Genomic DNA, 15980 nt, shown 5'->3' with positions numbered 1-15980 from the left:
CCAAAGAGCTGCATGTGGCTCAGGAGCCGTGGTTTGCCGACCATGGGCATCACTGGTGAATGAATACCTTGAGATCCTTCTCCCTTCCAAAGGACAGTACATGTTTATTTCTAAATAATAGATTATTGATAACTCTGTGTGAGGAGGGATAGGATTTGTCATAAATCAGTCATTTGAATCGTCCCTTCATTTACATAGGCAAATAGGAAACTATGATGTATCTGACAGAACAAGCCAGTCAGAGGAAGACAAGTACCATGTGATCTCACTTACATGTGGAATCTAATGAACAAAATAAACTGATGAACAAAATGAACTGATGAACAAAAATGAAACAGAGGCATGGAGACTTGGAATAGACTGACAGCTGTCAGAGGGGATGGGAATGGATGAATGAAAAAAGGCAAAGAGATTAGCCAAAAAACATATATACATAACACATAGACACAGACTACGGTGTGAGGATGGCCAGAGGAAAGGGGGTGGGGGCTGGCTGAAGGTAGGTAAAGAGGGGGAGATGGGGACTGAATGAGGCTTTGCTTAGGGCAATGGGCACAGGATGCATTGGGCAGATGGTGTTTTATTGTACACTTGAAACCTGTATAATTTTGTGAACCAATATCACCCCAATAAATTCTATTTTTTAAAAAAGGAAAGAACGCGCCGAAACCGGTTTGGCTCAGTGGATAGAGCGTCGGCCTGCGGACTGAAAGGTCCCAGGTTCGATTCCGGTCAAGGGCATGTACCTGGGTTGCGGGCACATCCCCAGTGGGGAGTGTGCAGGAGGCAGCTGATCGATGTTTCTCTCTCATCGATGTTTCTAACTCTCTATCTCTCTCCCTTCCTCTCTGTAAAAAATCAATAAAATATATTAAAAAAAAAAAAAGAACACTGGAGGAAAACTAATTATTCAATAAGCCTCCCCCCAAACAAAGACATATTTTCTCCTGAAAATAAATGTCTTTTTAATTACGATAATCTTAACAGAGGTTATATACATGGGTCACTACTAAAATGTTAACAATAAAACAGAGGCTCTATATAAATGGGTCTGTAGAATATACTCTATGCTTCAAACTTAATTTTTCTGGGCTGCAAAACTGCCTGCCAACCAGGTTATACAAAGGCAAATGTTGGAAACGGTTTACATTTGGAAAACATCTCATTCGAACATGTACTTGTTAAGCGGTTGATGGCAGATTCGGTTACACCAGAGGACCTAATCCTAAACAAGCATGCCGAAGGTAATGGAAAGTTCTGATCATAAATCTAGTTGGCGATGAATTTCAAAGACACAATGTCCTGAAATTATATTACATACCTGAGCTCCTTTTTCTAAATCTCAAAGACAATTTCTACATAAAAAGTCATGTTTATCTTTTATGACGTGTCTATTTAAATGTTCATATGACCAAGTTTATCCCAAACAGGCAGAAAGAAAAAAAAATCAAATATTTGAATAATTCCAGTTTAAAAAAATGACACTCACTTTCGTCTCAAGTATGTGTCCCGTTTAGGCGAAAGCAGGGGTGGTTTTAGCTAGAACTACCTGGAGAATTGCAGTGCAAATAATCCTGTCCCATGAGGCTGCCCCTATCTGGCTCGTGCCCTGTTATTATAAGGAAACTTGAGAAATACTGAAACCAACCTGTTGAAGGTGAACAAGAACTTGATGAAAATAAACGCTTGTGCAGTGTTTCAAGTCAGAGTCAAGTCAGGTAGAAGCATGCACGGAAGACTTAGCAGGTAGCACTTGCATTCAATGGCCAGGTTCAAAAGATGCCCGGCCCAGTGTATACATCTGAACATGCGTGAAAATACTCACAGAAGCTGAGGACTCGATTCCTTCTCTTTAGGGGAAAATGGAGTTTCATTGGTGAGACATATAAGGAAACCGTGGGCATTCCTTGTCTAACAGAGTCACTGTTCTTTTCTGGGTTCTCCCTCATTCCCTCCCTTTCAGGCCTCAGCTCTTTGCCCAGATATGCTGTAAACTTAATCATGAAATGAAATCCTGGAAGGAGACTGTACTGAGCTCCTTTAAGCTCTCACTTCTCAGGAAGGGAAGTCTCTATAAGGACACGCAGCTTAGGAATCAGCCCACAACTGGAAGATTGAGGGGGTATGGAAGGCAATTGCTCCAGCTCTCAGAAAAGTTGCCGTTGTCTTTTCCCTCCACACACTCCCAGCAGAGCAATTCTTTTCCAAGCCAGAGGTCCAGCTGGGGAAAGGGCGAGGGGTGACGGGTTGCTCCTCGTGCCATCTTAGTCCCCTGATGGCCCAGCCACACTGCAGAGAGGACAGCATGGAGGCCAAGGGGGTGGAGGTGAGGCTTGAGAAGACGGGGACTCGCTCATGCACCTCTCTTGGTCTGGGGTGGTTCAAGCTGATCACCCCATCCCTGGTGACACAGCAGCTCAAAACGAAAAGCACAACTTAGGGCTGGTCAGATGTTTATGCTGATTCTTCCTAAAACAGCTATAACCTCATTAAGTTTACAGCATCAAAGAAGAGCAGGGCCCGCTCACAGGTGGCACAGGTGGCCGCTTCTGCCCAACCCTCCTGCACTGTGTACCTCTCATCCCCTCTTCTCGGGGCTTCTAGACAGTCACAGACCTGAAGGATTTGTAAAAGGACAGTCCCGTGTCCTGCCACTTGCCCGAGTTCCTTGGAAACAGAAGCTATTTTGGAGAGAGTGGGGAGTTTCTCTCCCTGGCACTGGTTCATTTGGAAACAAACAGGCCCCCTTTCTCTGCCCTCTTCTCCTTCCATACACACCGAGTGAGTTCCCTAGTTTTGTCTGGATGGTGGGATGTCATCTTTACACACACTGAGGAAGGGACTGCAAGGTCCTCCCACCTAGAGTCCCACCTGCAGGTAAAGCTCCAGAGTGTCCGGAGGCCACGCAGTAGGACACTAAGGAGGGAACAGAAAGAACCTGCTGGCAGGAGGGAGGACCGGAAGGGTGGGGGCGGCACAGCAGGGTGGAGAGCAGCAGAGGTGTGGAGAGCTACCCAGAGCTCCAGGCAAGCGCAATTGCCTTCACTGAGCCCAGGAAGCTCCCAAGTTCTAAGATCCCACCAGAGATTAGCAGATGCCTAAAAGCAGAGCGACCTAAGGGAGCACCAATGCCCAGCCTGGCTCCCTGCGCCTGCCTCCCAGCCCGATTCCGTGATGAACAGAATCGCTTGCAGGGGGTGCAGAGGGGGCCCTGGGCCTTCTGGGCCTTTGACTAGCTTCTGAGTGAAGCCTGGGGTAGAACCCGGGGACAGGTGTTTGCATGTGGCTGGGGGTCTGGAACTGGGGATCTGAGAAGCAAGTTAGTTCATGTGCCTCAACAGGCATCCACTATCCACCATGGCCAGAGAACTTGGGGAAGGCTTTGTTCTTGGGCAAACTCCATGGCTCCGAAAACACCATTTTCCTCTCAAGAGGGACAAGGAGGAAAAACAGTTAGCTAGAGGTCATTCTTTTTTTTTTTAACAACCTTTCCTTTTACCACATCTTTTTTTTTCATTTCCTCTTAACTTACATCTTTTTTTACTCCTTCTCTCCTTCCTTCCTTTTCTTCCTCTTGGGATTCACTAAAAGACTACATGCTCAGACTAACACCTGACAAGAGAGCTGAGTGGCATTTGCCGTCAGGGAACAGGGGTGGAGGAGGGAGTTCTGACATTCCTGGATCCCTGCCTCCTGTTTGGGGCTATAAAGTTGAACTAAGACCAACATCTGCTCAGAACCCCGCGTGCAGCCCAGGGATGGGAGCAGAAACTTGCTTCTGCTTTGAACTTGGCAGCTGAATGTTTGAAAGCCCTTTGGCGCCATGGGGATGAGAATCTGGACAGCTCCAGGCCAGGTAGGAGTGGCCCCATCCCGTCAGAACCAGACTCTCCCAGTAGTGTGAGCTCGGGAGTGAAGCAGACCCCCTCTCCGGATGCTGTGACTGGAACGAGGTGCTCACACCCCGAAAAGGAAGGCCCCCCTCTCTGGGGCACTGAGACCGACCAGTGCTGGGCTTCTCTCCCCACCAGTCTACCCACAGCGACAGATTGGGTGCTTGGGGAATGGGGTTACAGGGGGATTCCAACTGCGACATCCACTATGAGAAGAGACACTGGTGGCCCGTAAGAAGGGTACAAAGTTAATCTGGGGATGGTACAGGGCCCTGCGCACACGCCAGAGGTCGCAGTTCTCTACCTCCACCTTGGGGCTCTGATCTTCTGCCAAAACGCTTCCAAGTTCCGCATTATTTTCAGTTGCAGTCTTCTCTGATCCCTTCCCAAATGTCCTGCCTCAACTCTGGGGGGAAAGGGTGGTTTGAACCATGTCTCCCGCCTCTCAGGCCCCACGAAAATGCCTGCCTGGCCGCCGCAGAAGGGCTCGCACAGCCCTTTCGCAAGCACTCCACAGACGCGCGCGCACCAGAGCGCACCCCTCGCCCGGTTCCGAAACCTGCCTATAGCCTGCCCTGCTGCCCGCCGCCTTGAGGTCTCAGTGCCAAGACACAGCAGTGTCATCTAAGGCTCTGCCACTCAGAAAAGGAGGCCAAGGTCAAGGCCCACGTCCGGATCGGACCGCTGCTATTCGCTCGCCCCTTTCCCATCTCGGCAAGCGCGTCCTGCCCGAAGCGGCTCCGGGAAAAGGCGCAAATTTAGGAACCTGACCCTCTTTCCCTGCCAGCTTCAGCCCACGCCTGCGTCTCCCTCTCCTCTCCACCCAGGGCGGAGCTGAGCTTCTGATGGAGACATCTGTCCCTGCACCACAGTGGGCTAGCCCCAGATGGCAAGGATTCGAGCCCTGCCTTCCCCGCCCGTAGATGGTGCCGGGGCGGAAGGAAAGATCTCTGTGCAAATGCGCCCGCCCCCTCCCTCAGCTCAGGGCCAGGCTCCAGGCCCCCCCATCCCTGCCCCCAACCCTCTGCCCTGCACAGTTTTCTTTCCTAAACACACAAGCCCGGGCCCACCCCGCCTCCTACATAAAGGCCAATCTAGTCTTTCTGTGACCAGATGCAAACTCCACTGCAAGTTGAGAGCAGGAGGGTTTCAGGCGCACGGAAATAGAGAACGCAAAGGGAGAGATCAAAGAGGGAGGGAAGAGAAAGGAGCTGGAGGTCAGTGGGTTAGAGGGGCAGAGGGAGAGGTTGAGGCCAGCCTCGGGGGCGTGGATGGCCGCAGGCTGGCTGCGCCTCCCCAGTGTCACCAGCCCGCTTGGGCGGAGCGGAGGGGAGACGGGAGAGGGGTCAGTGCGGACTCACATGGTCGGACTGGTGGGTCCTTTCAGGGTTCCCCGAGATCTTCTCCCCGGCTGCCCGCGGCGTGTGGGCAGAAACAAAACCAAGTAAGTCGCAGGACACTGTCCAGACGCACCGAGGGGCCCGAGGGAATGGCTCTCACTTCTCACCGGGAAGCGGGCGAGGAGACTCGGCGGCCTCGCGGACTCTGGCGGCTGCGTGTAGCCTATAAATAGCCAACTTTTAGGCGGAATCAACTAACAAATGAGAGGAGAGGGCGTGCATTTGCGCGGAATCCCCCTTTTCTGATTCACCCTACCACCACAGTCCCGCAGCTCTCCCAGCAGGATTTGGGAAGGGACCAACCCCAGAGGGGTGGAATGTAACTGTATTAGGATTTACAGTTTAGTTATGTTTTACAGGGGGTGGCACTCTGCACCTGGACCCTCCCCATCCACATACCTGGGCTCCTCTCCGCCCCACTGCCACCCCCATGTGGGCACTGCCTGCAGCAGGCAGGAGGGGCAGACCCAGGAGAGCTGCGGGCTCCGAGGCTGGGCTGCAGGCGCTAGGAGGCGGAGGGGGGCACGCAACCAGCTTTCCCCTGTGATTCCGGGAGCGAGCAACCAAGGGGAAGTGGGCAACTGCCAGGATTTGGGGTTTTCTTCAACATCCAGGACAGGAATGGAGGTAGCCCTGAGTTAATGGGAGGACAGAAGGTTCGAGGGAGTTCCCAAGTGCGGGGGTCCTTTCCCAGGGGCAACAGCAACCCTCCAGGGCTGGCAAACGCCCCTCTCAGCAACTGGACTTGGACCTGAGGCCCTACCTGGCCTGGAGAGTGAGGGCGCACACCAGGGTGTCCCCACTAGCCAAGGGGCCGCCAGCTCTCCCTCTGCCTGGAAAGCGTGTCCTGCCAGATGGTGCCTGGGACCGCCTCACCAGCCCCCCAGGGCCACCCTCCCCCCCCCCCCCCACACACACCTGCTGTCCTCCAGGTTGGGTCTATCTGACCCGGAGTCCTGAACACCACTCACTGTTCACCCTCCCTCTCGCCTTGAACCAGGGCTAGGGTGAGAATTGGGTTAGCTCAGCTTTCATGTCCATTCTAGGTGCTTTCTCAAAACTACCGCCACCGCCACCCCCACCCCCCACAACACAGACACTGCGCCCACTCCCAGCTCCCCACCTTGGGAATTCGCTTCCCTGGACTGATCCTGCTGTCTCGCTGGAACCAAGGGCAACAGAATTAACAGTCTGGTGGGTGCGGGCGGGCGGTGGGGGGGTGGGGGTGGGGTGGGGGTTGGAGAGATTTAGGGCTGGGCAGGTAGGGGCTATAGGTGGGAGAAGGCTACAGGTGAGGGTCAGAAGGTGAGGGGCTGCAGGTGGGGGGAGGCTATGGGTGAGGGTCAGCAGGTGGGGGGAGGCTGTGGGTGAGGGGATGCAGGTGGGGGAAGGCTGTGGGTGAGGGTCAGCAGGTGAGGGTCAGCAGGTGGGGGTCAGCAGGTGGGGGTCAGCAGATGAGGGGCTGCACTGCTCTCCTGAAAGGCTCCATCCCCCACGCCAGGTCTGGGAGGGGGGCTCAGGGGCCTAAAGGCAGCCTTAGTTGAGGAGGGAGGGGGAGCCCGAGAACCACTGCTTACCCTGGCCCAACACCACCGGCCCCTCCATAAATGGAATTATCAAATACCTTGCCTCCCCCACACTCAGAGAAAATCAAAGAGACTCCCCTGTGAAGTTGGGGTGCAGGGCATTACTCTGCACAGGCGCTTCCTCTACTACTTCACATCAGTTACCCCCGGACACAGAAAAGTTATTTGTTGACCCTAGAATCCAGCCAAGTTTGGAAGGAGACAAAAAGGCAGAGAGGACTCCCTGCGGGCTGCACCCACCGCCCCAGGCGCCACTGGCTCCAGCTGGCAGGCACGCATCCTTGGCAGCCGCCCCCCCCAGCACTCACTACACCAGCCCAGAGCAGCTCCAGGGTGGGCGCTCCCAGGTGGAGTGGGAAGGGGCCTGGGCATCAGGGGCTCTCCTCCTAGCTGGCGCTTCCTGTGCTACATAACCCCCCCCCTCCCCCGTCTCCACTACTGTCCCTGCTGGGGAGCTCTGAGCTGTTGCCTCCAACCCAGCCCGCCCCTGCCCTCTCCCAGACGCAGGGCCAGCTGTGGGGCAGTCTCCCTGGCCATTGGCTTGGGGGCACTGTGTCAGCTGGCTTTGAGGATTTACCCTGGCTTCTGGGCCCGTCTATGGGCTGGAAGAGTGGGTCCAGGGCAGCACCTCACCTTTCACCCACCCACACCTCCCCCCACTCTCTCAGGTGTCCCTCTTCCCACCCCTGAAGCTCAGGCTTTGCTATGATAGTCACCCCAAAAGAAAGAGGGTGTGAACCTGCTTGCCAGCCCAGTGTGAGGGTCACATTGGTGCTTGCAGCGTTTCTCAAAGGTTCTGGGTGTTTGTCCTGGGAGAACAGGCCCTATGGGGACAAAATGACAAAGCACAGCATCCCCTTGGCTGTCTTCAGAGCGAAGTTCAAGTCTATTGTTTGCTGCCTGGGGGAGAGAGGCCCGGGGTGATAGATCTTTTTAGATCCCATCACTGGGAGAAAAATCCTGGCGATAAGGATTATCTCCGGAGCACGCTATCTCGCCATCGCCCCAATTCATCTCCCTCCTGCTCCAGCCCCTCAAGCTGGGTGAGGGAAAAGCTCCCCCCCCCCCCCCCTGCCCTGGGACACAGGGGAGAGGCACCAGGCGATCTCATCTGTCCCATTGTCCCATTCTGCTCCGGGCTGGGGAGAGAGGACACGGTGGCTTTCTCCGCCAAGCCTGCCGCTTCTTTCCAATGGTTTTAGTCTGGTGCTCTGTTCTATCCATATACATTTCCAATCTCATGGCTCATAAACTATTAGCACAATGGTTTCATTATTCACCTTCTGTACCCTACCAAAGGGAGAAAAGAAGGGAGCGGCAGGAAGGCAGAGGGGGCTGGGGGAGTCGGTGGACACTCGTTAACAATGACGCTGCCCACATTTAAATCACGGCTCCGACTGCCTTCTTCAAGCTGACGCTCAACAAATCTGATGCTCAACAAATCTGATGCGTTTCTAAGGATCTGCAGGGGACCCCTTCTCTACCTAGCGCCCCTGTCCGTCCCCCCAACCGCCTCTCTTTCTCTCTCTCTCTGTTTTTCTCCCCATCCATCACTATCCATGGCTCCCTCACACCCAGGATTCCAGAAGGAGCAGATGAATAGCCAAGAGACTGCCAATCCATTATTTGCATCATTGAGTGTCATCAATAAGGCACGCCCTTTCCATAGGACACTTTCAATTAGTTGGTTAGAAAGGTGGTGTTGGGGATGGAATCACCTGTCATGCCTGAAACTAAACCATCTAAAGACACAAGTCTAGGATGATCACCCAAAAGTTGATTCTGTGGCCCACGTTGGTGTCAAAGTCCCCAACTGGGCACCAAGTTCTGTCTGGCTTCTGCAACCCCTGAGAAGTGAGGAAGTTGCAGAGGAGAGAGAGAGGAGAGAGAGAGAGGAGAAGGGAGGGGAGGGGAGGGGAGGGGAGGGGAAGGCAGGGGCAGCCTGGGTAAGTGGAATCAGACCAGCTCCTCCGCTGGCACTGAAGACACTGCTTTTACTCTTCATATGAGCATATTTTATCTAGAATGGCGCTGTCACCACACACACACTCTCCCCCTGCACTTCTAAAAATACACAGGACGCCCGGCCCGGCCTGTAATTATCCCTGGTTTCAAAACCAATCTGGCTGCCTGAGCCCCCATCCCCATCCCCCTCCTGCTCTCAGCCATTGCAGGCGGTGCGTGGGGGCTCGGGGACTCCGGGCACTCCTGGTCACCACACTGCATGGCGCATGGCGAGCTGCTCACCACCGGCTGTTTAATATACATGGGGTGGGAACGCGGGGACACGGATCTTGTGCCTGCACTTCCTCCTAAAAAATCAATTTGCTATTTATTTTTGAAATCTATAGATTTTGGGGAATTTCCCCCCCCCCCCCCCCCCCCCCCCCCCCCCGATCAGCGGCCCACATTCAATTATGTCTCTTAATGACTTTTCCCTTCTTTGCAGTGACTATTTCATGCCAAGGGCGGGGGCGGGGACGGGGTGGGGTTTCTTTGGGGGGAGGGTGGTTGCCATTCTGGTCTCTTCAAAAAGATGTGCCTTACGTGTTAATTGCATGCTGTTCGGCACATCTGGGAATGCGTGCTGACCAACTCGGACCAACTTTTAATTAACACATTGACCTGGCGAAGAAGCAGCCGCCAGGCCTCCCCCTCGAAATATGTATATGAGCGGAGAAGCCGCCAGATGCGCGTGAGGAATCGCCTGTGTCCTGGGGCGCAAGGGGGTGCCGGCCACCATTCGCTCCTTCTGTGGACGGGTATTCTCGCCTCGCTTCCAGGGAAACAACAAAGGAAAAGACTCAGTGACCAGCTCCTACAGACTTTCATGTGGCTTGACCCTGGGCGGGGGAGTTAGTGGAATGGGAGGGAAGACCGCTGAAGCCCCTTCTATCCAGAGGGACTGGGGCCTGAGCTCAAGTGTGCAGCCCGGGCTCTTTGAATGGACCCCGTTCTCTGTGAATGAACAGAAGCTGTGGCCAAGAATCCCGGTGGAAAGAGAGAAGGAGCCACCGGCTGCCTTGTCTGGGTTTGGCTTTCCCCCTCCCGGCTCTCCAAGGCTCAGCCAGGCACCCCAGGGCCCCACGTCAGGGGGAAGGCATCTCCTACTTGGAGCGCACAGCTGTCCCGCGAGGGAAACCGGGGACTATTTAGCTCGCTAGGCGGCTGCACAGGAGCCTGGGCTACTCAGGAGCGATCTTCCAGGGCGGCCAGGCAAGTCCTGGCTGCAGGGAGGAAGATATTCGGAGCCCAGCATGCAGAGGGGCGGCACTGCAGCCGTGCTAGTGCTATTTCAGCCTAAGTAATTGCATCCAGAATGGATGGCGCTTCGCTGGAGTGGCGCCTTCAAAAGAGAGTGCCCAGCCTGCTTCTCCTCCCGGCAGCGCACACAGGCGGGTGAATCCCCCAGATACGCACTCATTCCTCTTTCTGTGTCTAATCTCAACCGCCTGGCGCTCCCAAGTGCTTAGCGTCAGCAGACGTCCCTATAAAAAAATGTCAGAGCGGTGCTCCCTCCCCGAGCCATAAAGAAGTTGGAGCGAATCACTCCCAAGTCACCGGTTAACGTCCCCTCCAGGTAACGGGAAGTTTCTTGTTTGACATTTTTCATTCCCGGATACAGAACTTTTCAATAAGTATGCAGCACCTTGCGAGGAGAAGCCTGCATCGCAGTAAATTCGTGCTTTGGGAAATTTAATGTGACAAGATTGCTCCCCAACTTCCTTCCACTTTTTTTTCTGATTCTTATTCTCTCTTTTTGTCCTTCGCTTGAATCTACTTTTCCTATCAACTTTTCTTGGAATCTGCCAAATTTAAAACTACAAGAATAGATGCCCTAACCGGTTTGGCTCAGTGGATAGAGCATCAGCCTGCGGACTCAAGGGTCCCAGGTTCGATTCCGGTCAAGGGCATGTACCTTGGTTGCGGGCACATCCCCAGTAGGGAGTGTGCAGGAGGCAGCTGATCGATGTTTCTCTCTCATCGATGTTTCTAACTCTCTATCCCTCTCCCTTCCTCTCTGTAAAAAATCAATTAAAAAAAAGAATAGAAAAGATAATGATAAGAAAACCATGTTCTATTGCTCACCATTCCTCTGAGAGTTCTCCCAGATGGTTTTTATAGTCTGATAAAGGTATAATCAACATACATCATTAGGCAGGAAAAAAACAAAAATAATCACACATAATTATTTGGTAATATACAATATCTCTTTTGCAAAGATAAGGCCTTTGGAAAGTTAGCATAAGCATTGCCAAAACGTCTTATTCCCCCTTTTTTATTGAACATATTGGGGTGACACTGGTTAACATAATTATACAGGTTTCAGGTATACAATTCCACAACACATCACCTGTACAATGGATTGTATGTGCACCACCCCAAGTCACGTCTCCGCCCCTGTGTCCTTATTTGAATTTTAGTGGACCACAGCCACTTATTCCAGCTCACAAACTGATCTGCAAAACTGCAACCCACAGGATATCCAGGGAGAAGCAAGACATGGGGAACTCCAGGTAGCTCTTTTGATTTACTTTGCTTGGTAAGATGTTGAGGTGTTCTGATAAGAAAGGGGAAAAAAGGAGTCAGCAGTTTGATTTGGAAACTCTTTTGTGGCTGAATCTGGTTGCAGGTTTACCCTGAAGAATGTGCTTCTGCTGGGGACATTTGCATGACACATGCATATGCATTAGCAGCTGCACTGTGTTATATCATCAGTTCCTGTGAGCATTCCTCTTTGCTTCCCCTTCTGTCTTAAAGGAGAGAGGTAAGTGGCTTATAGGAGAACCATATAGACTTTAAAGATACATGAATCTTCCTGTGTCTTTCAGGCCCTCAGCACCTAATTGGCCTGTAGCCACCTGTTTCTCTTGAGGATTTTGGAATGTTTGAAGTAGCCAGCCTCCCTGGTTACATCTTTTCTTTTGAATTATAAGAACAGATTAACAGTGTATAAAATATAATAAAAGAATTATTCTGAGAAAGGAGCCTTGGCAATTCAACTCTGTATTTTGGAAAGAGGTGTTATCATCAATGTTTTATTAATTTGTTTAGTTACTTAACAGAGAAGCGTTTTTATTAGATAAATTCTTCTTTATGTTTTCAAGCTTCACTTCTTGATATTTGATAGACACAGTATTTTTGAAACAAGAGAGCTAAGACATAGCCACCGTGCATGTAGTGGGTGTCAGAGACTTCAGGAGAATTTCTAGACGATGTTTGCTTCTCTGGACACCACAGTATGAGCTGTGCAAAGGCCACTGACTAATATCAGAAGCGATTTTGTGCCACCAGTCCTGCCTAACTTCCATTCCCTGTGTCTGATTCTCCCTGAATTCCAGTGGTCTGTAACCTGCAGGAACCACAATGTCAAACTGAAATAAAAACAAAACAAAACTGGGTTCTCATTTGATCTGGTTCCGATCAGTCACCCAGGCTATTTTTTAATATATATTTTTTATTGATTTTATAGAGGAAGGGGGGGAGAGAGAGATAGAAACATCAATGATGAGAGAGAATCATTGATCAACTGCCTCCTGCATGCCCTCTACTGGGGATTGAGCCCACAACCCGGGCGTATGCCCTGACCGAGAATCTACCTGTGACCTCCTGGCTCATAGGTTGATGCTCAATGACTGAGCCATGCTGGCAGGCCTGGCTTTTTTTTTTTTTTTTTTTAAGAAAACTACATTTAAATTGTGGTCATCAAACCAGGGTGATTAGGAAGCACAAATCTCTAGAAACCAAGAGACTTATCATCAGCATATATATCCTCATCCGAGGACATTTTCATTGACTTTTAGAGAGAAGGTAAAGGGAGGGGGGAGAGAGATAAACATTGATCTGTTGCCTCCCACATGTCCCCCAACCAGGGATCAAAATGAAACCTAGGTTCGTGCCCTGACCAGGAATTGAATCTGCAACTTTCTGGTGTACGGGATGACTCTCCTACCAATTGAGCCACCCTAGCCAGGGCCCATCAGCACATTTTAAAACATCACCTCTTATTTCTGCTCACACTCAGATTTTTTGTGGAATTATTTGAGAATAATTAGGCTCCGATTTTCAGAGTGCAGGTATATTATAGGTATATTACCTATACTGAAACAAAAATCTTACACACACACACACACACACACACACACAGAAATATTTTTATCAGAAATCATGATGACCAAAAAAGACATCTTACTAGAGATATTATGGGTTGTTGGTTTTTTGCCATTTTTTGTAGTTATTACTTTAATCACCAGAGAAGGTATTTAGAGGAAAAAATGAAGTGACAATAATTAGGGCCATCTATTTTTTTCTAAAATACCAGAAACTAATATGCAGCATTGCACAAATGTGCATGCACAATGACACATAAATATGCATGAGCCTAAATAATAATCTATTTTTATGTCTTCTTTCCAGATGTTTGCAAATACCACCAGTGTGCTGGTCTGACCTCACCAAAGTTTCACTCTGCCATCCAGTAGAATCCTAGATGATTTAGGTATCACAGAACAAATATCCTCCTGCACTCCACGGCCCCAAAGTTGTTTTTTTTTAAACTCTTCAGGTTTAAAACAGTAATTCAGTACAATGTGGAGAGAAGTAAACACTTGCTTGGTATAATAAGATGGAAAAAAATTAATCAGCTGCATTATTTCACTCAATTAATTATTTCAGGGATAATTAGAACAGCCAATTGTTAAGGCTGGTTTAGTTGGTTAGTGTAAGACAATGTGCAGAATTGATCTTGTGGTTCTTTGTACTCATGCTCAAGGGCTACAAAGGACATCCCCTAACCCTGCCCAACCCTGGACAAGAGGAACAAACAAGAATATTGATGAATTTGTACAAACCAAAAAAAAAATTATTTTTAAAAATGCATATCTTGCCTGGCCGGTGTTGCTCAGTGGTTGAGCGTCAACCTATGCATTAGGAGGTCAGGGTTTCATTCCTGGTCAGGGCACATGTCCAGGTTGTGAGCTCGATCCCCAGTAGGGGGCATGCAGGAGGCAGCCGATCAATGATTCTCTCTCATCATTGATGTTTCTGTCTCTCTCTCCCTCTCTCTTCCTCTCTGAAAAAAAAAAATATTTTTTAAAAAGTGCATGTCTTACTTGCAGCATTACATAAGTGCAGAAGAGATGGCATATAGGTCTGCAATCCAAATGAATTCTTTCTGGCAAGATGTATTAGAGAGCAGGGATAGGGAGCAAAAATATCTAGTGGAGGTTCAGCAGAGCTTAGAAAAGATGGAGAAAACTACTGCACCTGCCTGGATATTGGTATATCTTTTAACATTTTACAAATCAGAAGCTACTGCTTAATATGGGTTACTTTATCTTTAAGCTAAAAAAAATTGTTAATTTGCCTTCAGATTGGATTAATATTTATTAAATTGATTGGGGTGACATAGGTCAACATGAACATGTATGTTTCAGGTATGGGTTTCTATTTACAAGAACTGTGTGCCCACCATGTGCCCAACACCCCAGATTGGCTTTTTAAAATTTTTATTTATTTATTTATTTTTATTTATTTATTTTATTGTCTAAAGTTTTACATATGTCTCCTTTTTCCCCAATTGACCCCCAGCCCCCAGCCATTTCCATCCTGGGCAAGCCCCTACCGCCACAGTGTCTATGTCCATTGGCTTTTGATAGTGAACATTTTCAGATGTATTAATGGTGTCAGTAGACTTCAGGATATGTGTGTGTGTGTGGCGGGGGGGGGGGGGGGGGGGAATCTGAGGGAATTCTTTATTTGCTCATCTCTTGATTATGTTTACAGAATAATTCTAGTTTTTTTCTCAAAGACCTCTTCTTTGTTACAGGTCATAATATCATTGAAATATGAAATATAAAGGCCAACAAAGATAAAACAGACTATCACCATGGGTCACCCTTGATTCAGGAGATTCCAGTAAAAAAGCCGGCAGTTTTATTAATTCAGTACTTAATTCTGTGGACATGTATTTATACTCATTTCTAAGAAGCACGAGCTAGTTTATATGAGTGGCCCAAGCCAACCATCGCTGTCCAGAATGTAAGGAGCTCAGAAATCAGTCCTGGGTTTGACCAACAGTAAAAAGCTGGAAAAACTGAACCATTAACTCTGGTTGGATCTGTCGGAGAAGTAGGGTCACAGGACAAGCTGCTGCCCTCCCCGAAATTAGAGAAACAGACAATTGAATTCAGATCACTACAATGTACAGGAATAGAAACCAAAGGGCTAAAACCTTAGGAACCAGTATTGGGGCAGGAAAACGTCAACTTGCTGGAAACTCTGCAGATTTCCATACTTGCTAGTAAGTGTGGCCCCTGGTAGGCAAGGATTTTTCTGGGTAAGAGCCTACTGTGGGTACAGATCCAGGGAGCTTACAACCAATGTTTCTTCAATGAATTAAAGTTACACAAGTAAGCTCAGATATAAAATAAAAGATAACCAGCCCCATTGGTGGACTTTAAATTGAAAAAGAAAAGGCTGTATTGTGACTTTTAAACAGACTATTGACTTTTGCTGGGTGCACATAATTGTTCTTGTCACCCACACGCTTGGTTCCAGTCGATATCTTTATCATATACATTTTTAATCGTGTATTAATAAACAAGAAGTTTGTGTCTTATTGATGATTGGATTATATTATTGACTGAGTCCACAGTTCTGCACATGGCGTCTGAAAATATATAAACAAGGTCAGAATGTAAAAATCACCTAACGGGCATCAAAGCCAGAAATGCCACTTTTCTCCAGCTCTTTGTGATTCTAAGGAGAACGGAGGAATTTAGAAATTATTTATCAATTGAATTGGTCTAAAGAAAGGGATAGAAGTGAAGACAAAGTCCAGGTTCTTTTGTCATCCTGGAATGCTGAGTGCATTTTCGCTTTTCATACAAGTTGGTTGTGACTGGTTGGCTGCAGTAACATGCGACCGGGGCTGCTTTAAGAACGAACCCTCACTGAGGTTAGAAGGAAGGATGGCCCCTGGCTGTTGGCACACAGAACATGTTCCGTCTGGAAAATGGATTTCGCTTCACGGCCTGCCAAAAGGATTAGGATTTCCTCCTCTCAGAGCTGAGCCCTTCACATTGTTTACACCTTTTTCT

General features: G+C 49.3%; 1 long non-coding RNA gene across 1 annotated transcript; it reads left to right on the top strand.

Annotated features, from left to right (window-relative positions):
• Nucleotides 1–11525: 11525 nt before the first annotated feature.
• On the top strand, nucleotides 11526–15313 carry LOC138999077 (uncharacterized). The gene is made up of 3 exons (XR_011469312.1): nucleotides 11526–11647; nucleotides 13297–13378; nucleotides 14708–15313. It is a non-coding gene; the product is annotated as an uncharacterized lncRNA (long non-coding RNA).
• Nucleotides 15314–15980: the final 667 nt, after the last annotated feature.

The sequence above is a fragment of the Myotis yumanensis genome, unplaced genomic scaffold (genome assembly GCF_028538775.1).
Source record: "Myotis yumanensis isolate MYYU_CA2020_CCGP unplaced genomic scaffold, mMyoYum1.0.hap1 SCAF_22, whole genome shotgun sequence".
Lineage (NCBI taxonomy): Eukaryota > Metazoa > Chordata > Mammalia > Chiroptera > Vespertilionidae > Myotis > Myotis yumanensis.
The sequence above is the reverse complement of the archived record's forward strand: the minus strand, read 5'-3'. Positions and strand labels throughout refer to the sequence as shown.